The sequence below is a fragment of the Zonotrichia albicollis genome, chromosome 2 (genome assembly GCF_047830755.1).
Source record: "Zonotrichia albicollis isolate bZonAlb1 chromosome 2, bZonAlb1.hap1, whole genome shotgun sequence".
Taxonomy (NCBI): Eukaryota; Metazoa; Chordata; class Aves; order Passeriformes; family Passerellidae; genus Zonotrichia; species Zonotrichia albicollis.
In genome coordinates this window covers 46077451-46100845 of record NC_133820.1, presented here as the reverse complement: position 1 = coordinate 46100845, position 23395 = coordinate 46077451, and the positions used below count along the sequence as shown (strand labels likewise).

The following is a 23395-nucleotide window of genomic DNA, read 5'->3' as shown; positions in this document are numbered from 1 at the left end:
CCCTGCCCCCGACTGCCCTTCCCCTTGGGGAGCCTCCCGTTCCTCTGGGCAGGCTCCCCTCGGGAAATTCGGTGAGCCCCTGTTCGGGTTCAGCGCCGGGTAAAGTCTCCGTGGAGCGAGTGGGGGGTGTCTCCGCCCCTGAAGGAAGTAGTTTTGTGTTTCTCAGCCTGCAAAGTTTTTGGGGAAGCTCCTTTGGTATCACCTTAGGCTAGGGAAAGGTCAAAGGGAAAAAAATCTGTTCTTAGGCAGCGAAGGGTTCGGAGCCGGCTGGTTGCTGCGATCGGGCTTCTCTTCGGAGTTATTTTTACTTGAAAGCTGGCCAAAAATGTCTCGAATGTGCATCACGGCTAGCATAAGAACACTGGTGGTTTTCAGGTCTTTCATGTTTAACCTCCCACCGTTCTGCTAGTCAGCTAATGCTTCTTGGACCTATGTGGTAGCTCTTTCCTTGTCAGTCTGGGATTTTGTACTAAGTTACTCGGTTTCTGTTCATAAAAATCAGAAAAAGTTCCTAAAGGTGCCTTCTCCCAGCCTGGTACCTACAGCTGTAAACCTGGCTACGTGTGACAGCCAGTGACAGCCAGTGGGGAGCGGCTCCTTGGCGCCCTCAGCTCCCAGCGCCCCTTGCCCAAGAGCCGCCCCAGGCTCCCCGCTCCCTGCAGCTTCCATTGCTCCTTGCAACACCGCTCCTCTCCTCCTCCCCGAACACTCAGCAGTGAATAACACGGCAAAACCACAGGATTCCAGCAGACAAAGTTCTTCCTCTCCCAGAAGTGCCTCCTGAGGAGCTGTTTTGTAAGTGTCCCCCATCCATGAAGCCACTGAAATATTTATTGGGCAACTTAAAGAGAAGCAGTGTACAAATTATACTCAGCTCTGTCTGCTTGACAGGATGTGTAAGTAGGATTATCTGTTTATAATGCGTAATGAAAACTGGTGTCAGAGGAAGAACATCTGGTGAAAGCTGAACCTAAATAATGCTATTTATATGTGTGTGTGTCAGGAAGGCTGACAACATGTAGAACTTGCTTTCTTCATAATGCCAAGCTCTTTGAGGATACTGCTGTATTTGTATTTCTTAGCTCCTCCTGAATTGCTTTAGGACTCCCAAATATCCAGGCTGGGGAAGTAAATCACTGATGTATACAGCAGCAGACTCTGGCATAAGACAGCTTTAGCATAAAGCTTCACACTTTGGAAGCACAGGGGCTGCTATAGGCTACTGATACAGCAACACACATTGGTGTTTTTTATGCTAACTTCAACTAGGACCTGGATTTCAACACCCCATTTCAAGCTGCTATTTGGAGAAACTCCATGGAATTAGCCTGAGTAAATTAGGCTCCATCAGTTCTTCTTAGATGATGCCTGTCACTTTCTCCAGGAGCAGTGAAACTGTCCAAACAGAGGAAGCTTGTGACTCTAGGAGTTACTGAGACCAGATTTGGACAAAATTTCTCATTCCTAAGGGAACAGAGAGTGACCTCGATCTTAGAAGTCCAAAACTAAAAATAAATTTTCCCTTTTTTACAGCTCTTTTTGTTCACAGAAAGCTCACAGTTTTACTCCACAGTTAAAAAAATCTGCTTTTAATGCTTGTTCATAAGCAGAAATGGATGAGAGAACTGATGGCAAAATGTATTTTGATAATTATTTGTTGCTTTTTAATTGCTTGGGAGGCACTTGATTGCCATTGCATCAAGAAGCTTGAAGCACTATGATAGATAATATCTGAGCACCTCCCAAAGATTTGGAAATTGAAATCAAAATATTATCTCTTTTCATTTCCAACCTGGAGAAAACAAGTTTGATTAGCTTGTAACTCATTTGTTTTTGTTTGTGTGCCTGGGTGTGCTTGAGAATGAAAGGAGGAAGGAGTACATATCTGAAATGAAACTACTCCAGAGATAGGAGTCCTATATTTAGTGAAGCAGCAAACCTAAACAACATTCTTTTCTCTTGTGAAAAGTTCTTCCAGGATCTGGATCTAGCTCTTGTGAAAGTGCTGTATCATGCATTCACAAGCTCCCCAAAACTGACAGTTGTTAGCTGGTGTTCAGCTATCCTGGAAGGACAAACAAGCTAACAGATCTTTTTCTTCCCAGGTGTATTGTATAGTACTGAAAACCTAACCTCAGCATGACCTCTGCAATTTATTATGTGTATCATTTTCTTGCAACAATGTCATTTCCACTCAGTGAAGTGCCTGTCACACTGACATGTCTGCAGTCCACCAGGGTGATTTGGTGTTCCCAGTGCTGCTGGCATCCATGCTCTTCCTCCTTGCTTCATGGAATCACTATTAGGAGAGCCATGGGTTGGGGGCACTTTTAATTAGCTTCAGATCTCAGCCAGGTGTTTTGGCTGGATTTCAGGTCTATTAGAAATCAGCCCATCTGTGCCACAAAACTAGAGAGCAACAAAGCTGAGCATATGCTGATAAACCATTGCAGGCTCATTACCAAGGATTTGAGGCCATATCTGCTAACAGCAAAAAAAAAAAAAAAAAATCCTATCAGCCATAATTTGGGAAGCTAAGGGGTCTAGTGAAAAGAAGTTGAAAAGAGAGAATGAGTTTGAAATAGGGCTGGGTACTGGAACAACTGAAGGGAAATGGTAAGAGTGATGGGGCAAAGAAGCAATGGGGAGGAAAAGCAAGGGCAGCAAAGCCACCTGTGTAAGGTTGGGAAATGTCCTATCAGTGTTGTATAAATGATTTGGAAATAAGTTACAATCCAGATGTTTCCCATGACTCATTTAAAGGATCACTGCAGTTTCATTTGCTCTTAAGGGTTATAATAGTTTCCCCAGCTTTTCAGGGAAGGTGGTTTGGATGTTAGCTCCAGGAATTAAGCATCTGAGTAGACACAAGATGTAGAATAGACTGCAGGAAATAGAAAACACCAGCTTCCCAAATGTAGCTCTCTATGACATTTGTCTGTATGGTCCCATTTCTTGTGCACCTCTGGCAACAGAGAACTCCAGAGTGGCTGCACAGCTAAAACCAGGCCACTCACTGACCATATGCAGAAATCTACAGTTAGTGGTGCATTTTTGAGTAGACTAATATTACCCAGCCTAGTAGAACTGTGCCATTTTAACTCCAGTGTATTAATTTCAAAACCATGTTCAAAGAGTTTGGCAAAAATTTACCCAACGTTGTGACTATAGCAAGAATTCGATATAATTTGCATCACCATAGCAACTTAGCAAATAATTTTATGGACAGTGATAAACTTTTTCCAGCAATGCTTCTAAGAAGATGAAGTAAATTAAACTGGAACAAAGAAAAATTATGGTTAAAATAATGCTTGTTAGTGGCACAATGAAATGAAGTAGTCCAGGAGTATGGTTCTTGTTGCTCATTCATGCTGCCAACAAGAGCAGAAGCCAACAGGGGTAGGCAAGGTGGCCACATTGCTTGGCTAGGAGGGAAGGAGGCAACAAGATCATTTATCACTGCAATCTGGAATATTTCAAAATAGTCATGAAACACAGTGGAGTTAGGATACTTTTTAAAGTGATATAGCTCTTCACTACTCCAAATGTCCACAGGTTTTCCTTTTGCTTCACTTGTATTCAGTTTCTGGTCCTTCATGCTTTTAGTACTCAGCTCCTTCCTTTCATAATGATCATTACTTCATGTTAATTCCTGTTTCAAATACATCACCCTTATCCACCAAATACCCACCCTGAGTCTATCCAGAATTTTCCTGCTGAAAGTGACATTGAGCTCTTGCTCTGCATTTCTCTCATATCACCTGTGTTTCTTCAAGCTCCACACTGTCCTCACATCTTTTCCAAATCGATCAATCCTCAAATCTATTCCAACTCACTCCTTGCAAAGACAACTTCCTCAAGTCCATAGTGAATCAGAGATCTCTTTCACAATTCTCTTCCCTCTTTTTGGAAATAGTGACAACTGTCATGCTTCTTTTGTTCCTTTTACATTTCCTCTTTTGTGCCTCTCTCTGTAAGGCAAATATCCAACTTCCTTCCTCATCGAGCTCTGCAGCTTGTGGCACCTTCTCACGCAGCTCCATTTATCTAGTAGTCAATGTCCCTTGCAGTGCTGTTCCCTGAAAAGAGACTGACTTTGTCAATAAAGAAAGCAGCTGTCCAAAAGCTAATGTGATTTTGACATGATAAAAGCACGTAGGAAGGGACAAAAGTGAGTCAATACCATTGCACAGGAGGGGAGCAATCAGAACTAATTTTTTTCACTTAGGAGCAGGAAATCTGTGAAGGAGCTCCCAGCCTCATGAGAGTATCTAAGTAGAGGCCAACAACAAATATGATGCTTCTAAATCCTCTTGTGTGTTCTAACACCTTTCTCTTCTTGTCCTGACATGAAACTTGCACGCTGCAAGATTGATCGTGTCATTAATGCTGTGAGCAGGATTCCTACCTGGCTGACAAATGCACATAGTAAATGTCTTTGAGTGTGAGAGAGAAAGGAAACAAGCTCCCTTACATTTTGTTCACACTTCCCAGTGGATGTGTCAAACACTGACACCTCTGAAGAGCAAGAGGCTTTCTGTCCTCTGCACCTGCCATGCATTGCCCATCAGCAAACATTCCTAATGCACTCCTGCTGCTCTCTTTCCTACTGTGGTTTTTTACACATCCTTTCTTGGCAATGGGCACTCTCACAGCAACTCACTCAGATACTGAATAAAGAAAAGCACAGCCTCACCAGCATGGTAAGTGCCCCTATACACTTTCCCAACACTTCTGTAGACCATCTATCATACAGGGGAAAAAAAAGTGGCCCCATCCCTGCTAGTGACACTTGTCCTATTCCTTCTTCCTAGTTTGATGTTGAAAACCTAGGGCCTTGCTGCCAAATGCTTCTCCCCATCATTGCAGGCTGGCAGTGTTTGTGAGACTTGGCAGGAGACAGCATTTGATAAGAATCCTTCTCTGGGCACCTCTGAGAGGGCACTGTCATTCATTTCACTTCCTTGCCAGTTCACAAACACCAAGCCAGCAGGGCAAGTACAGGAGGAACTGCATTCCTTTTGGGCTCCTGTAACTCGGAAGCAGCCCCTATCATTTCCTTCCGTCACCTTTGAGCCAAAAGCAAGCAGAACACACTCCAGCCCCAAAGGAATATTTTTAAGTAAAGATATAAGCAAACAAGCAGGCAGGGTATCAATGGAACAGCTGCTGCTGCCAAGCTAAAATTGGTACTCATGCTCACACTCTTACACACATATACGTGCAGCAGAACTTAATCAATTCCCTCATTAATGTTGAGGATCATGTGCTTGTGCTCTGTGTCTGGGAAAGCTTTACACCCACATGAATTTTGATGTAGAGCTGAAACAAAAATGTTGATGCTGGCAATGCCAGCTATAGAGAGTAAATAGCTGGGGCCTGCCAATGCTGACTGAATGGGGCTTCTCACCCAGAAGAAAACCTACATGTGAAAAGTATTCTCATTATCAGGTCTGTGCAGTAAAAGTGAATCCTGGTTTTCTTCCTCAAGCAAATAAATACATTTATGCCAATGAGCTGGTTTCAAGCCCTGTATGGGTTGGTTCCACTCTCTGGTCTTCATGTGAGATCTGAGTCTTGCCCACTGAAATGAGTCAGGCTATCGGTGTTTGGCTCTGTGCTTCAAGGGTCAGTGGCTGCATTTACACATGGGCAAGACTTCATGCTGATTAAATCAAACTAGTGCACTGAAAAGAACATTAACTAAATGCCTCCTAACATTCTGATGGGGTATAAGCTATTCTAAATCTTAAAATCCATAGAGGATTTGTCCTAATTCATTCCAGTAAACACAAGCACATAAATGAAAGTGCTTTCTGTTTAGTAAATTGGAGGAAATGCATTAAAAAAATGAGTTAATGGCAATTTAAAATTGCTTTCTTTTTCAAGATCCGAGAAGCAAAGAATTGTGAGTAATATCGGAATGAATGTTCTCGCATTCTCTGTCACCCTGTGTTTCCTAGATTTATTTCTTAGAACTCAAAAAGCAATACTTTCTTAGTAGAAGTGGCACAGCAGGCTTGTCTTGATAACGTGCTTCAGCCACAACCCTTGTCTAGAAGTGATTGGATAATATGTTTTGCTTGTCTTCTCTACTGAAGCCAGGGACAGATGCAGGCCAGATGTTAATATCAGGGACACAGCACTCTGTTCACAACTCTGTGTTGGGCACTCACCTTTCTGACAGCTCAATAGCCTTGAGGAGATCCCACAGTGGAGGGTCAAATGCAGGAGAATGCATACTCACAGTCCTGACTCAGGCTGTGCTGTCTCTACAGCTCCCCACTGCTTGTGGCTAGTGTTGAGGTGCCAGAGAGGGGAGGAGATGATATCCCCTCTGGGAACAAGGGAGTTGCTAGCACTACTCCAGTGGAGTGGGAGAGGGGCTACAAGAAGAGTAAAATTTCCTTGGTAACCTCCCAATAAATCCGTATCAGTTTAAAGTTACAAGTGAATCTGGCAACAAACTTCTATGACTTCAGATCATAAGTCACCCACTGTGTTGAAAGCTGTTTGATGTGGATCTCTCCCCTGGCAACTGGCTGCAGGCCAACAAACTCACTTTCTATGGATCACAAAATCACCACAGATTTTACTGGTCACTTTTTTTTCTGAAGGCAGGAATAAAAAGTAGTAGAGGATCTGTGGTTTTGGTGCATCCACCTTCCCAGTTCTTCTCTTTGTACCACTTCCATGTGCTTTCAGTAATCAGTTAAGCATGCCTTTGCCTTTCATACAGCATCCCTTTTCAATGGAAATCCAGACATGTTGGCAGTGCTTGCTACTAGAGGGGTAATGATCCAAAAGAAATTATTACAGTCTCTCAAATTGCACTGGGATATTCTCAAGTCAAACAGTAGCCCTGAATTTGTTGGTGTTCACTTCTAATATCCTTCAAGAGAGCCTGTGCATTGCTGAAGACTTTGTGCATTGCAATAGCAGCTGAAACCTGGGAAGAACTACAAAACCAAGATGCTGATGATTCTGGGCACCTGTGTTTTTTAACCCTCACAACCAAAAAAATCAGTGAATGATAAAGAGCAAAAATGGATAGCACATGCATTGAACTTATTCAGATTAGATAACACAGTTGGAGGAAAGGGGAGAAGATGAGTAGTTTGTTCAACATCTTGTTGACCTGAAAGATCAGATGCCTAAAAGAATATTTTACTAAGAACAGTTGTACAGAAAAGAGTAATGTGGGCAGGTAAAACTGCAAATCAGATACTTTGGAGGTCCAAATTTCATCACATGGCAGTATACTTTCAGATGCTATATTCTGTTCCTATTGAATCCATGGCAAAATGCTTGCTGACTTCAAACAGGATAAGTTTTGTCCCTCTAAGCTATGAGTATGGCCAGCAATACTAAGAAATAAATTGTGTAGGTGAAGAGTAGGGAGTTGGTGCTGGAAATTTAGTGCATGCCTAATCTTAATCCTTTATTTTCAAATAAACAAAACCCTTTTACTCTTAGAACATTATATCAACCATTGGTTTTTTTGGTCCACAATATTTTACAGTCCATTGGCTGAAGTGATTATTGCTAATAAACTTTATTTGGTAAATAATTTTTTAAATAGCTAACCCATGTTTTCAGAAGCATTAGAAACATTCTTTTCAAACCAGAACTTTTTGATATTGCAGCCAGTTTTGCTCAAGACAGATCTTTGAACCTTCTCATTTGTATTCTCTTTCTTTTTATCTCCTCCTCTGTTGCACGCTATTCGCTTTAGTGAAGTTTATCCAAATCTATATTCTTAAACCTTATCCTGAAAGTGGATTTGATAAATCTTTGTAATTGGTTGACAGCTCTCAGCATTATAGCAGGTATCTGTGCATGGATGTGAAAATGAATAGCATAAAATGAACTACTGAACTTTTTTTTGCATTGAAGGAATTTTGCATCAAAACAAGCAAAATTGCCTGTAAAATATCTGTAGTATTTTAAAATCAGATAAAAATAGGATTGCTGAATTCTTTAATTAACATAGCTGAAAGTTAGCCAAATCAGCTTCGGACACAGCAGGAGACGTACAGTTTGTCCTGATTTTGTGGGGAATGAAAAAATGTAATACTTGGCATATGAACTAACTGTGCTAACTGAAAATGTTACCAAAACATATTCAACTAAATCAAATATGGTGGTTTACCAGAGATTAGTACACACATTTTAACAGAACAGCAGAGCACAATTTTAAAGTTGTAGGTTGCTGAAAGAAACAAAATCTAGAGAAAGTGATTATCAGTGACATGAAAATTTTGAAGAATATTGCTTACATATTGAAATCAGTGAGGTCCTTCAGCCAGACTCGGATGTTCTTACTGACAGAGATTAACATCATGCCCTATGAACAGTTCTGTTCATTTCGGAATCCAGTCTTTTATGGCAAATAAAATCTCAAGGTGTTTCAACTGGAGTGAACATTTTCCATTTCAAGATGTTAAAACCCACCACTTTTTCATTTCTGTGTGCTCAGTTGCATAAAAAAGGGTTTTGATTAGGTTAGAGGTATAATATTGTGATGGGGATAAATTCTTTATTAAACAGAAACAAACATCAACTGAGTAAACACCATTAGTGCTTACAAAATCTAGACTAGATGTAGTAGCTGCCTGTGTATGAACTTCAGTGTCTTCCTAAGCAGATATCTTGTCGAAATTTTAGAGGAGAGTTCTGTCATTCTCAGATATACATCCGTAAGCAAAGAAACTCTCATGAAAAACTTATGAAAAGCCCAATTAGAAAACCTCTGATGAAATCATATGTGGCTTTTGAAACAGTCCTGTTACAGAAAGGTAAAACTGATTTTTCAGTTTCACTGAGGCAGTGAGGACTGAATCCAGAGAAATTTCTTGAGGAAGGACTTCGCTACCCTCCCTGCAAAGCTTTATGGTTTAAAGTTGCAGTTCAAATTCCTGCTAGTAAGGTGAGGGAGATATTCATTAAATTAGTTCATGTGGCAGTTGCTCTCCCTATTCACTTTTCTGTAGACAACCCAGCTCAACTTGGGTAACACTGGCCCCTGTATGAGAGGGCTGTGTGCAGACAGTTACCAAATTTACTTTTAGTGGCATTTTCTGCCTTTAGAAATTTTATTTTTGTTCAAGAATTTTATTATGAAGACTGCCTCATTCCCAGATATAACATTTCATGGTTTGGGAAGAAACAGCTATCTGCAGAACTTGTCTAAATTGCCACATCCCTTGGTGTTTCTCTAGTCCAGATCACTTTGTTTCCTAGAAAATACAGCTCATCCTCTCAGAGGACTGAGTTTCCCTTGCATGGATGGTTTGCTTGTTAAAAAATTTGCCTTCAGAAACCACAGTATACCATGAGCACTCTTAGGCAACAGTTCCCAAAACAGGGGTTCTGACCAACATTAAGTTATTGTCCTGGGGCTGTGAGCCAGTCTGAAAGGGAACTTGCAATGAAGAGTTTCTCAAAAGCCAATTGGACTGCACCTTACTCTTTTACCAGCTTCCATCTTTCAGATGTCTGTGAGATGTATTCTATAGTCACAATGGGTGAGGATTATAGTGGTTCTTCCATTTTACAGACAATAAACACCAAGACAGCAGGCACAAAGACAAGAAAGGCCCTGCAGGTTAGAGGGTGAGGCAGAAATCTTGCTTTTCTTTACTCAGGGCCACTGATTCCCTTTGCAGCACACTCCAAAGGGCTGTGACCCCTTTAAGTGAGACATGATTTTTGGGCATCGTTTCTCAAAGATCCTCAGATCTCTTCTCTGCACCAAACCCATGCTCCTTTGGTGGGGGAGGTAGGATGACTCAGTCACTCCACAGGCTCTCTGTTGCTTCTCCCTGGTACATACTCTCAAGAAAAGCAGAATGCATCCATGCTCTTTGGTAAACAAAGGCATGTGTGGGAGCATTTGTCCCCTTAGAGACTTAGAGACATTGCATGGGTAGATGAAGCAGATCTAAAAACAAAGACATAATTCCAGTGCTCTAGCAAAAACATCTGGCCAGCACTGTCTCTTAAAAAAACAGACTGGAGGAATGTAAACATATGTTTGGCTCACAAAGGAGTCGTTACATAAATGTTAATAATGAAGAGGATTTCCCATGAGTACGAGAGCTTTTGACAGAACTTTGATTCCATGCAGTGTACAAGTCTCAGGAGCCACATGCTCTGTCTTAGAGTTGTGCTGACACTTCTCTGAGTACTAAGAAGCAGCAAAGGCGTTTGCTGTAGCACAGGAACAGAACAAGCTTTGATGATAGTAAGTGAAGTTTGCACAGCATCATGTTGAAGCAACTCTGTGTAATTAAACAGTTCCACTGATTATGTGGAACATGTGAATATCTAGCTATGATTCCACAATGGTAAGGCAGCTTCCCTTAGGTTACTTAAAGAAGATATCTGAGCATTATCATATCATTTGGCATAGCAAGGGCTATGGAGCCATTACATTTTTGCTGTTATGGCACTGAGATTCTTCTCTTTGCTTTCAATGTTTTGAGCTGTTATGATGTGACTTGCATGCCTTTTTCCTCCACAGTCAGGAGGTATTCAAGTCAAACTGACCTTTTGAAAGGGATGCTGAGGTTCTCACATGGCTGACATGACTCCAGGCTCCCACAAAGATCACGAGAACAGGGGACAACCTTAGGCTTTCTTTGCTGTGAATAGTGCCATTTAGCAAAGGGAGTGATTCACCATATCCAAAGTGAAGCCTGCCTTCAAACCATTAGGGTGAAGGCACCAGAGGACCAGTTTAGCAATCACCCTGTTTGCATTGCTTAAACAGACATTGTGAGCCTCCTCTTTTTCTTCCACTGTGGCCACCTCTTCCTCCTCCACCACCCTTGTTCTTGCAGCACTTGTGCTGCTGGGTGATGAATCTGACCAGAGAACTTACCTGACTGAAAAATATGGCTGATGCTTATCTGGCCTTTTCTGCAGTGTGACTTTTTCAGTTGGATCAGAGTTCCCTGTTCCAGTTTGTGATGTGGCTCCGAAGTCTGTCAGCAGAATAAAGGCAATGAGAGGTGGGAATGTTCAGGTGAGAGTGGGAGTTCAGGGATATGAAAACCGTGGGTCTTTGGTATCCAGTGACTGAAAACTGAACCATGCTTCGGGACTGATACCTTCTGTCTGCCTTGCCTCTTAAACTCTTACTGCATGTGGTGCTCTATAAATAATGTCTTTTGAAACTATAACAAGCCTATTTTAAAAGAGAAACACAGTTACTGAATTTCCACTACAATTTATCTGCCAGCCCTCCTTCCTCCCCAGTGGCTGAACATATCACTTATGTATTTCACAAATGCAAAATAGAATACTCCACTGCTTTTTCTTCCATTTTTAAAATGAAATTGTGAGAATTCATCCTTTCAGAATGACTAAGAAAGGTAGCAGGACTTCTGCTCAGGAAGAAAGACAGTGATCTAGATTTAAGAAAATTTAGAAAATTTCAGACAGTGAGAAAGACTTGGAATATTTAAAAGCCAAGATTCAAGCAAGCTTTTAATTGAATTTTTTTTTATATATATCAGATTTTCTGACCATATCCAAGGGGTTGCAGGGTTCTATATAATGGCATTGGAGAGAGTTTTTAGTCAAAACCTCACTGATTTAGTTAAGTTATTAATGCTGAAAATAACCATTTTTTTCCAAGCAATAAAATATGAGTTACAATTCTGAAGATGACACAATTCAAAGCATATTTATTTGCAATGAAAATCTACATCTAGAAGAGGAAATAATGGTTTGTTCATAACATTGGCTCTGAAATATACTCAACAGTGTCAGAGGGCCAGCTTTTCCAAGAAGATGATTCTGTGAGTGCCGCTGGTACCCAAAGAGCAGGTGATATATTATGTACCCTTGATCTATGGCTTCTAGCTACATTACCTGTTCTCCTGGTGATGTAATAACAAGGAGTCAAACTGTCAGCTGTATTTAATATTGACTCACAAGCCTTTGTCACAGGCAAGCATGATTTCCTGATGTCTTTGACACTCAGGAAAGAAGGATAAGTGAGACACCTATAAATCTCAAAGTCCTGTTCTAGACATAACAGAGTGAAGGAGAGAATATTGTGACAACGTAGCATTTACATGGTCAAAGTACTGCAGTTGTAATAGCATCTCAAATACCCTCATAAAGCTAAGGAGTAAACACTATTATCTCCATAAAGAAGCTTGCTAAAGGTGATATACCCTGGAATTTATTCTAAGTACATTTAAGCTCTTCAGTTTCCCTCTAGAAACTAGTAAGCCATTGAGAAGCAAACTTGTAGCAGAAGTAAGAATAGACACTGGGTCTTGCTGGGATTCAAGCCCATGCCACCTCACAACTATCAGAATTTCCTGTCTGAGAGGTAGCTGGAAGCTCTATAAAAAGCTGGAGTTTATTAAGCTGTGTCTGTGCACTGGGCCAGCTCTCTGGAATTTGTCTCTTGCAAACTGTCCTTCATTTGGTGTTTCCCTGAAAAGAAGTAATCCTTGTTTCCACTTCTGATGATAAACCACAAGTTAAAACAAGCAGGTTTTTCCTTGAATGCCAACCATCTATTATTATACAATTTGTTATCAGATCAAAGCAAACATGACCTTAGCCCTTGGACAGTACATCATAGTGCCATACCTTTCACATGGAAAGGAGGAGGAAGGGGGAGGAGAATACATATCCTGCTTTGCTCTCCAGATGTGACTGCACATCCTTAAAACCATAATTATGGAAGTGGCTAAGCTCTTTGCCTTTCATACTGATGGGGTGTCTCCCCTCCTCAGTCTGTTTGTGGGTGCTGTAAATATTGCTCTCCATGTAGCACGAAAGCAACTGATTCACAGCCTTGCAGTCTAATGACTCAAAAATGTGAGGACTGATAGAAGCCATACCCACTTCTGAAGTCACTTGCTCAGCAAATCAGCACAGGTCGATGCAGCCTTTATACCTTAGCAGTCGTCCTTGCTGCCCCTGAGGGATCATCTAGTGACAGGTGCCCTTCCCTCAACCTGTCCCTTTCTGTGCCTTGAGAGACACAGACAGAGCAGAGTTCAAACTTGCCACCTGTAGGAAGCCTTTGCCAAGAACAGAGAACAGTTTGCCAAGCTGATAGCTCTGTTGTTAACATTTATAATTATTTGCATTTTACATTAAAGCCCAGCTTCTGGAATTTAGTGGTTATGTGAGAAATTCAACTTTTGTTTATTTTTTTGGAAGGTTTCTAGTGTTCAGGTTTGCAAAGAAAGGACTTCTGAATTCAGGGCTCAGAAGTTAGGAGGAAGGGGAACCCCGGTCCATAATTGCTACCTATAGGAAATGGTATTATTTTTAAGCAAATTTCATGGTAATGAAATATGACTCATGTTGTTTTAAGATCTGAGCTGCTGATAGTCCTATTTTAATGTCTTTTGCATAGTCCCACAGACTCTTTCACATCTGGTCATAGGCCCAGTGCACAGTTTGTGTTGTTTAATAGTAGTACAACAGGTTCCCTGATAGCTGCTTACATCTCAGAAGTCATGTCAGGTAGGCACTTCTTGCACCTCTCCACAGTTAGTTATTTTCCTTCCAAGTAAAGGAAGAGCTTTAGGCCAATGTGAATGGCCCATCTCACAGGTGGTGGCTTTTCCCCACTTTTCTCAATGCAGTGTTTTCATCAGCATTACAAGTGAGCTCAGCACACAGCATTCTTATTCTTAAAATGATTCTTGCTGCCAGGTTTCAGCTCAGCATCACTTGGGCTCTAAAGGTGATCCCCTTTTCACATGCTGTTCACACTTTTTGTTATAGCATTTTGAGCAATTACAGATATGTTACAGACTAATTTATCCCTCACAATCCCCCTCAGAGCCATGCAAATGTGTTTTATTATCCTTCCTTTACAGACAATGAAAGCAAGACATGGAGATTAAGGACAATATTCTCTCATTTGTTTTTGTTCCTGGAAAAGAGCCAATTTTATTAAATTCTAGCTGAAAGTGGGGGCGGAAAGTCAAGATGTGGGGACTGGTCTGGGACAAACTCCTCCCATTGCTCGAAGCCTTTTAAAAGCAGTTCTGCCACAACCTTTGGAGATGAGGTCTCTGGGAGGTCCTGGAGATGACAAAAAGAGGTAAGAGGGAACTTTGTGATGATATAAATTTTCCTTAAGTCTGAGTTGAAGGTTGCAGTTTGTCACTGCACAGACAGAGAGTTTATAAGGAGACTGTATTTACAAGAAGAGTGAGGAGGCTGTGAGAAGTGACAGGGTGTCAAGTTCACTGAGCTGAAGTGGACCTTGAGAGGAGGGGCTGCTGTTAAGGTATCAGGAACAAACACCATGAAAAGCAGGAGGGTGGAAGGTTTGCTGTGATACCAGTGAGCCCTCTCTGCTCTTGCTGCAGCTGAATTTTTCCTGGCTTGCAGAGGGAAAGGCCAATCCATTAGGAAAGAGAAAATTGCACTGATTAAATCAAGGAGAATTTGGAATGCATTTGCAAAGACTCTAACTCCCAGTGAATAAGATATGCTGTCCAAGTATGGTGGGGGCCAAAACAGGGCCTCTAACTTATATCCTCGTGGGAATGTCAGAGAAATAGAGAGGTATTGTCCTCACCCACTTAGGACAATACATTTCTTGTGGGATCTGGATAGGATTCCCCAAGAGAATTATGAATTCTATGTTAGATGAAGAACTCCTGTACTTAAAAAAAAAACATTGAAAAAGTGTCTAACTGGTACATGGCAGAAAGTCTGTGTTCTTATGCCACAAACTAGTCTTCCTCCATCGAGTTGACTGTCTCGGTAAGGGCTCTAAATTCTGGAAAAGGAAGTAGATGCTTCTATACATTATCTATTTAAGACTCAGTTGACCTACCACTGTCATTCCAGAAGAGAAGAGAGAAATACATGGTTCCTCTGAACTCTGTGATTCTGTAAATTTGTTTGGAATTTAGAAAAAAGGACAATAGATGTCTTCTAAATGTTAATGACAAGATAGATAGGTGTTCCTTCCTTAACCTACCATTTTCTTTCAAAGTGCTGCTGTCTGTTTACTGTCTCTTCTTGTTTCTTGTGTTCAGACTTGAGAAATAAAACCAGCTGGCATATACAGACAGCCATGATCCCTGACTTCTCATCACTCCAGAACTGTAATGGTAACAGTGTCAAGCTCTGTTGAAAATAGATGCAAAGAGAGCCCAGTCATCATTCACGTAGCTCTGTGCCTCCACTCTATATATCCAGGAGAGTCATTAGCCCAGATGTTCTGTCCTGACAATGATATTTCTTCCTCTCTTCCTGTTTTCTTCACTGATTTTATTTGACCTGGTATCCAATCTTCCAGTTTATATTGTGATCTAATGTCTCTCATCACTGTGGACAAAAAGTGGAAAAATCCCACTCAAGCAGTGCATTTTTTTACAGTAAGTGTGGTGAGGCACTGGAACAGGTTGTTCAGAGAGGTTGTGGATCACATCTCTGGAAGTGTTCAACACCAAGCTGGACAGGGCCTTTAGCAACCTGGTCTAGTGGGACATGCCCCTGCCCATGGCAGGTGGTTTAGACTAGAGGTTCTTCAAAGGTGCCTTCCAACACAAACCAGTTCATTATTCTATGGTTCTATTACAGAAATAAGTTCATAGAGCAGCTCATAAGAAGAATTATGCCTTTTCTGTAAGATGACACATTTAGATAAGGCTTGTCAATTGGTGTTCCTTCTTTTTGCTCCCATAGAATTTCTCCCTGCTGCTGCAATTTTCTCCTCACCCTTTTAATACCTTTGTCTCAACTCCACAGTGTTGGACCTCCTCACCTACCTCCTTCTGGTCTTGGCCAAGCCAGCAAGTCCAGTTGTGTTAACAGGATTGAGCTTCACTGATGCCTAAATTTGTGAGGTTTCTTTTCATTTGTCCTTCTGTCCCTGGACAGAACAGCACTACTGTTCCAGCAGCTCACCAGAGTGCCAGAAATTTGCTCTTTGTCCCTCTGTAGTTCCTTACTTTTAATTTTTTAATTTTTAAACCATTTGTTGTCATGTCTTTCTTTTCAGACACCATTCCCTCCAGTCCTTTGGGTTCTCCTTTTCTCTGACTTCTCTTTTTTTATCCCTTCTTAGTTTCTGAGGGTGTTCTTTGATGATGTTTCAGAGTTGGGATGGGGAGTTAATCCCCATCCCTAAGACACAGGGACAAAAGGGACAGTGGCCAAACCATTAAATGAAGATCCATCTGCTGTTTATTTCACACCTGGCCTCTCCTAATTTCACCTCATGGCCCATGCTCTTGCACTCAAAGGGACAGTGGCCTAAAGAGTTTGTTTGGTGTAACACAGAAACTGTAGGCAGGCTTTGAGGAGCTGTCAGGCCTTGTGGGATTTAGGCTGGATAGTTCAGTGTGGAACAGTTCCCTTGCTGAGAGCACAAAAATATGAAGCTTTTGTGGAATGCAGGAAGGGGATAAAGACAATGCTCAAATAAAAAACAGAGGTGTGGATGACATGAAGATATTTTCTTTGTCTCTGCCCTCCATTCACAGCTTCATTTTTCTCCACCTCTCTCTCCACCAAGGCCATACTGTATGTCCAGTGCAGTGGGATGCTTCTGCTGACACAGATGGAACAGCAATGATGTAGTGATAGTGGAATTTCTGACTCCTTACACAGCTCTGCATGTAAATATGCAGAGATGCTTTCTCTGCATATTTAAATGCACAGCACTTACACAAACTCTCTTCACATCCCTCATACATGCATATATGTCCTCTTCCTCTGAGTCAGGCTTTCAGGCAGAACATCCTTGCTGCCTTGTGCTTGCTGTTCATGTCACATTGGTCATCCCAGCGGATTTATGGCTGCTGTGCATTGCTGGAATAGGGCAGCCAGTATGCACTGTGGAGGGAACCTGAGCAGCTGACAGGAAAAGAATTTACTTTTACAGAATCATAGAGTCACTAAGGTGGGAAAAATCAATGGGTCCACCCATTCACCCAGAACTGCCAAGCCCAACTCTAAACCATATTCATAAGTGCCACATCTACATGTCTTTTAACCTTTTAGATTAAAAAAAAATAAATCCTAATATCCAATCTAAACTTCCCCCTGGGACAACTTGAGGCCATTTCATCCTGTCACTTGCTACCTGGGAGAAGGGACTGTCCCACCCTCACTACAACCTCCTTTCAGTTGTAGAGCATGATAAGGTTTCCTTTATGGTATTTTTTACATGCAGTGCTCCATGTGAAACAGCTATGTAGCTGTAATTGGCCAGTCTTATGCCATTTACAGAGCTGTTCAAACAAAAGTCTGCCAACCTGAAACACTTAATTCTGGCTGCAATTAAATTTGATATCTACCTGCAGTCACTGTTGGAATCCTATGGCTTTTCCAGTGACTGCTAATGACTGATGAGGTGCCCAAGATGAGCTATTCCCTGGGTTGTACAACCCACACACTGCTATTGATCTTTTTTACATAGATTTTGGTGAGTGCAATTGAATGTGCTGCCTTGAGATCTCCAAAATGCTTTTTTCAGTGGATGCTTATCTGGAGCTACCAAAAAACCCATAGGTACAGGAAAGGCAGATTATGTTCTGCAAATCATACACTGGGATTCAGCCAAGTACAAAAGAAACTAAACAAGAGCCACAGCCAGGCCTTTGAAGGTAAAACAGTGTGAAACATTTGCTTCTGTTAAAAATACTCCAACTGCTTTTTTTGTGTGTCAGTCTTCCTGCAAAATCATTTGCCTCTATGGCTTTTTTTCCCCCAGCTCTGGACACACAATACACACTCTGGATGGCTGCCAAAATGGTGAGGCAGCTTCTCTTAGGTTGCTTAAAAAGGACATCTGAGCATTATCAGTTGGATTTTGTCATGCAGTGAGGGGAATATAAGGTTTTTCTGCTTCCCCAATGGTACAGCCTCCTTCAATACTTCAAGCAGACTGTGTTTTCATAGCTTGTTTTCAGAAGGGGCTGGATTATGAGCTAGCCAGAAAACTAAAGCCAAGCTGGTTATCTCATGCAGCTTGCAACATTGCTGAGAAGCCAGTTCCCTTGCAGCTAAGATTTTCCAAAGATGCAGATTACTTGAATGCATCTAACATCTCTAATATCTGCGTGGCCTCCACAAAATATTTCAGAAAGTCTGTTTTTGGAAAAAACTGTGCTCCTCTTCTGTGAAATTGAACCTTTTTCAGTTGTCACAAAGTAAATGGGTAGTAACAAAAATCACAGATGCTTTAAAATCTTGGCCAAGTCATTCTTTGACCTTATAGTTATTATGCATGTTTAAAATACCCTGCAAATTTGTTTGAATTATTAGAATCTACAAGCATTAATCCTGAAGCCTCATCAGACCTGTCTTATTTAGATGTGGATTTAAGCAAGCAAATAAGAACCTCTTTAATATGCAAATTGGGAGCACTTCAGCAGACTTATCAATGCTGACTTTAGCTTATTTCCTGAGGTAAACATGAGTAGTATCTTCCCTCTTCCATTAACTTTCTAGTTCCTCGATAAAATATTCTAGAGAATTAGATTCTTCTCTGTTGCCAGTTTGAACAGGAAACATTTAGTGCTGGTGAATAGTAAGTATTTTCCATATGCAAATTTGCTCATTTGCTGCCCCTTACTTCTTGTTAAGGGAAAGGGTCATTTATTCTGCTTAAAGCTTTCCTTCAGAGCTATTCAAATTAACAAGATGCTAAGTGTTTTACTGAGGAGGGTCTATAATTTCCTCAGCCGGTACAGCTGGAAAATCGGCATTTATTTATTCTCTGCTCAGAAATTACTGGTACAGAGACATACATTTGCTATGTAAAATACATTGTTAGTTTCTCAGCATGTACCATGATTCTGGGTCAGAGTTAAGAAGGTTAATGAAATATTTAAAGTGAATTTTTGCATAGTATTTCTCTCAGTAGTGCAATGATAAACCACAAAGCTAAGAGCATATTTATGTGAGGTATTTAATCAGGTGTTTTCATCCTATAGAATGTATAGAGGCTATTATCAAGATGTTCTTACACCACTTGAATGAGATTAAACTCTTTATAAATACTCTTTTAAAGGCAAATTTGAAATTTGCTTCTAAGGTTGTATTGATGTAGCAATGAGCAGCAGAGCTGATGTCTCTCTGAGTTTGCTTTGATTTATACTATTTTTGAGGCCAAATTGGCTGTAGCTGCTTTTGGGCTTGAGATTTTTAGAGGAGATGCACCTGTGTCAGCCCTGTCAGTCCAAAATTCAGTGGAGCTCAGGGGCTCTGAGTATGTTGTGTATATCAAAGGCAGTATTTTTGACTAAGTCCCCTGGTCCAAGACATCCAGACCAAGGCATTGTGAAATGTTGACTTTGTCTTCCTCACAGAACTCCTTGAGCAATGGAATTTCTTGAATGTCATCAAAAGAAGTCAGACCCAGATGTGGACTGTTCCTGCTTTCTGTAGCTTCCCATGCTGCAATGACAGAAGGATAAAAAACTAGGGTGTTTGAATAGTGTGAAATTACACACAAATAAAGCAGTGGATATAATCAAATGGGCTCTTTGCAAATAAATAAAAAAAAGTCACCACTTTGACACAGCCAGGCTTGAAAAGAGCATGCCAAGTTCAAATAACAGCTGTACCCACTGAAGCTGGAATCAAAACAATCTGGTCAACTTCATTTTCTAGTTCACAAAAAAGAATTTTGGTTGATAAAAATGCTCTTAAGCCTTTTTAGCTGTGTGATAGATACAAGATTGCTCCAAAGTGGCTTTACAGGAGCAGGCTGTACTGGTGGAGCATAGCAACACTGACTTTTTTTTAGGTAGCGAGTTTGGTGCCTGCTGCTCAGGTATGGAAGAATGGAATCATAGAATGGGTGAGAGGGAACCTTTGAACATCACCTCATTCCATACTCCCTGCCATGAGCAGGGACATCTTCCTGCCCTTCTTTCCTTCCAGCTTCCAGCACCATCCAGCCTGCCCTTAAAATTTTCTGGGGATGTGGAATATACCACTTCTCTGTGCCAGTGTCTCATCACTCTCACAGTAAATGATTTCTTCCTAATAACTAATCTAAACCTGCCCTACTTCAGAAACTCCATTTCTTCTTGTGATGTACTACATGCCCTTGCCAAAAGTGTCTCTCAAGCTTTCTCGTAAGCCGTCTTTTACTGGAAGGCTGTAACAAGGTCTTTTTGAAGTCTTGTCTTCTCCAGCCTGAAAAACCTCTTCTCTCAGGCTTTCCTCACAGAAGATGTACTCCAGCCCTCTGATCACTTTTGTGGCTCTTCTCTTGACCTGCTCCAACAAGTCCATGTCTTTCCTCCACTGGTAATTCCACGGCTGGATGCAGTACTCCAGGTGTGGTCTTAGCAGAGTGGAGTATAGATATGAGAACCATCAGTACTAACCAAACGCAGTCTGGAAAAAAACTTGGGAGTCTAGATATCTGTTTTATTTCTATTCTTCATTTAGAGTCAGAAGCTGCCAACTTCAGTGAACTCATCATTAGCAGGATGAGAATGATATGGGACAAGTTTCTGACCCTGTTTCTGCTGTGGTAAAGCTGAAGTAGTTCTGACTGTTGAGGTGTTTTGCCATGGATGAGCACTTTTGGGCCTTTAACTGTTTATTTAGTTCCTTCAGCAGAATCACTGTTGTTAACAGCAGCCAAGCATGGCCTCAGCTGTCTGGTTATTAGATAAAGAAGACAAGATCGCAGTTTTGGGGGAATTTGATATACACACAGCACCAGTGATCTTTTCACAGTGATGCAGTGTAGAAAGATAAACTGTGATTGTTACAACAGTACAGGAACCTGGCATCTGAGACAGAGATGATTTAACTTGTGTATTTTTAGAGGCATCACAATCTATTTGTTTGGGAATTTGTTTGATTGTTTTTATCTTTTAAAAATCTGAAAATCACCTTTCTCCTTTCTTGCAGCAGAGAATTTCTCAGCAGTTTCAGCAAAATAAATATACAGCATGGGATCTTGAACAGATATGGTTTTCTTCAGGATATGTGTCAGATTGGAGGTAATGTGTAGCAACAACAGAAATAAATGAAAATTCTACCTTAAATGGTGACAAAATGCTTTAAAGATGGGTTAAGATCCTTTTTTTTTTTTTACTTCATGTAAAACTTATGCAAGTTCTCCAATCTCTTTTCCAGGATAAATGTAAACCAGACAAACTCTTTTTAAATCTTTTGCAGTTATCATGAAGAAACGAAGAATGACATCAGGCTTAAAAATCTCTACCTAGCTTATCACCTGAGAAACATCTTGCTAAAACCAAAATTTTGCCCTCCAGATTTGAGAATTATGGTCATTTGTAATTGCAAATAACCCAGCCATGCTAGTTGGGGCTCTCAATAACTGGATACACACAACAAGTCAGTGTGTGCCTCAGCAAAACTGGACGACAGGAATCTACCAGCTTAAAACATAAAAGGGAAAAACCTGCTAATTGTAAACAGTTTCATTTGTATCTCACAGCAAATTAGGTTCCTTCAAAATCTCCTCAAGGGACTGTGGCATCATGAAGCCTTTCATCAGGGGCCTCAGACTGGGCTCTGCTTCCAACTTCTTCAGAAGAACAGAACAAACATCCTTCTTCCACTGAGCCGGATGTTTTCCAAAGGTAGAACAAGGTATCCTCTGTACCTCAAAGGGAGGAAGGATCACATAACACCAGGCATAAATGTGAAGTTACCAGTTTTCACAGGCTTTTTTATTATTATTCCTTTTTTAAATCAGGAAGCTTTCCCACATCCCACTTAGAGCTATGAAGTTCTATGGGTTTCCTCTGTTTTGGATGTACTGACATTCAAATCCCAGACTCTCAAACACAGTCATTATGTGCTGGGCACCTTAGCAGAGAGTGAGTGGCTGGTAGATCATTTCACTCTCATAACAGCTCCATAACAAGTACAGAAATGGTGTATGTGGAAAATTATTTATCAGGAAGCATTTGATGTATTTTTAGGTTCTCCTTTAAAGCAATTTAGTGGCTGGAAAGCAAGGGAGAGGAGATCAAGTTCCTGGCACACTGCCAGTAACTTCTCTGTAGACTTCAGCCTTGGAACCAGCCACACATGAATGTTTTCAGAGTTGTCAGCAATTCAGATCAAAGTTGAAGCATCTTTCTTACGACACCATACGAACAGCAGTTCCTGCCATTTTTTTCCCTTAACTCAATAGCCTGTTGTTAATCCTGTGTCAGGCATTTAAACAGGCTGCCCACAGAAGTGGTGGAATATCTGTCCCTGGCAATATTCAAAAGGCATGTGGATGTGGCACTTGGGGACAACATTTCATGGTGAACATAGTGGTAGTGGGTTAATGGTTGGACACTACAATTTTACAATGGTTGGACACTGAGGTCACAAACCTCAGACCGTATGGTGTTTTCCATAAATTTTTGCACATTTCCAAGATAATGGACTAAAAAATGAATGGTGTGGAGATGACCTACACATTTATGTGCGGAGGATTTGTCTCAAGGGCAGAAGAAATTAATTTTATAGGTCTTTGTGATTCATTTATTGTCTTGATAATGAAAGTTGTTTTCTCTTTTACATCTGTCAACCTGTAAACTCAGATTTTTTAGGCTGTTGATCTCGTAAGCTCATGTTTACAGAATAATGAGTCATTTTAGACATTATAGAAACAAGAACTGCATAACCAGCAGCAACAGAAGTTTTAACATCTCTTCCATCACACTGATATTTTAGTAAAGCCTTTGGCACCATTTCCCACAACATTCTCTTGGAGAAAGGGCTGGGATAGGTGCACTGTGGGTTAAAAACTGTCTGGATGGCCCAGAGTGGTGGGGAATGGAGTTACATGCAGTTGGCAGCCAGTCACCAGTGGTGTTCCCCAGGGCTCAGTCCTTTTTTACATCTTTATTGATGATCTAGATAGACATGGGGATTGAGTGCACCCTCAGTCAGTTTGCAGACACCAAGTTAGGTGAGAGTGTTGATCTTCTGCATGGCAGGAAAGATCTGCAGAGGGATCTGGACTGGCTGGATTGATAGGCAAAGGCCAGTTGTGTGAGGTTCAATAAAACAAAGTGCTCAGTCCCTTGGGTCACAACAACCCCAGGCAGTGCTACTGGCTGGGGGAAGAATGGCTGGAAAGCTGCCCAGCGGAAAAGGACCTGGGGGTGTTGGTCAGCAGCAGCTGCCCCTGAACCAGAGTGTACCCGAGTGGCCAAGAAGCCAATGGCATCCTGGCCTGGATCAGCAACAGTGTGGCCAGCAGGAGCAGGGCAGGGATTGTCCTTCTCTACTGAGCCCTGGTGAGGATCTACCTTGAATGAAGAGGACAGACCAGACCAAGAAGCGTTGATAAAGAACAGACCCTTGGCTCAGCCAGCTTCAGAAGATAATCACAAGCTTTCTGGAAGCCAATTTAAGTGCCATGCCAGAACACAGTCTAATTTTGCTG

The 23395-nt window shown here is 41.3% G+C and overlaps 1 long non-coding RNA gene across 1 annotated transcript; it reads left to right on the top strand.

The window, feature by feature from the left end:
- The first annotated feature begins 495 nt into the window (after positions 1-495).
- Positions 496-22446, top strand: LOC141728187 (uncharacterized). Its single transcript, XR_012578986.1, has 4 exons — positions 496-795; positions 13863-14089; positions 20887-20978; positions 21157-22446. It is a non-coding gene; the product is annotated as an uncharacterized LOC141728187 (long non-coding RNA).
- Positions 22447-23395: the final 949 nt, after the last annotated feature.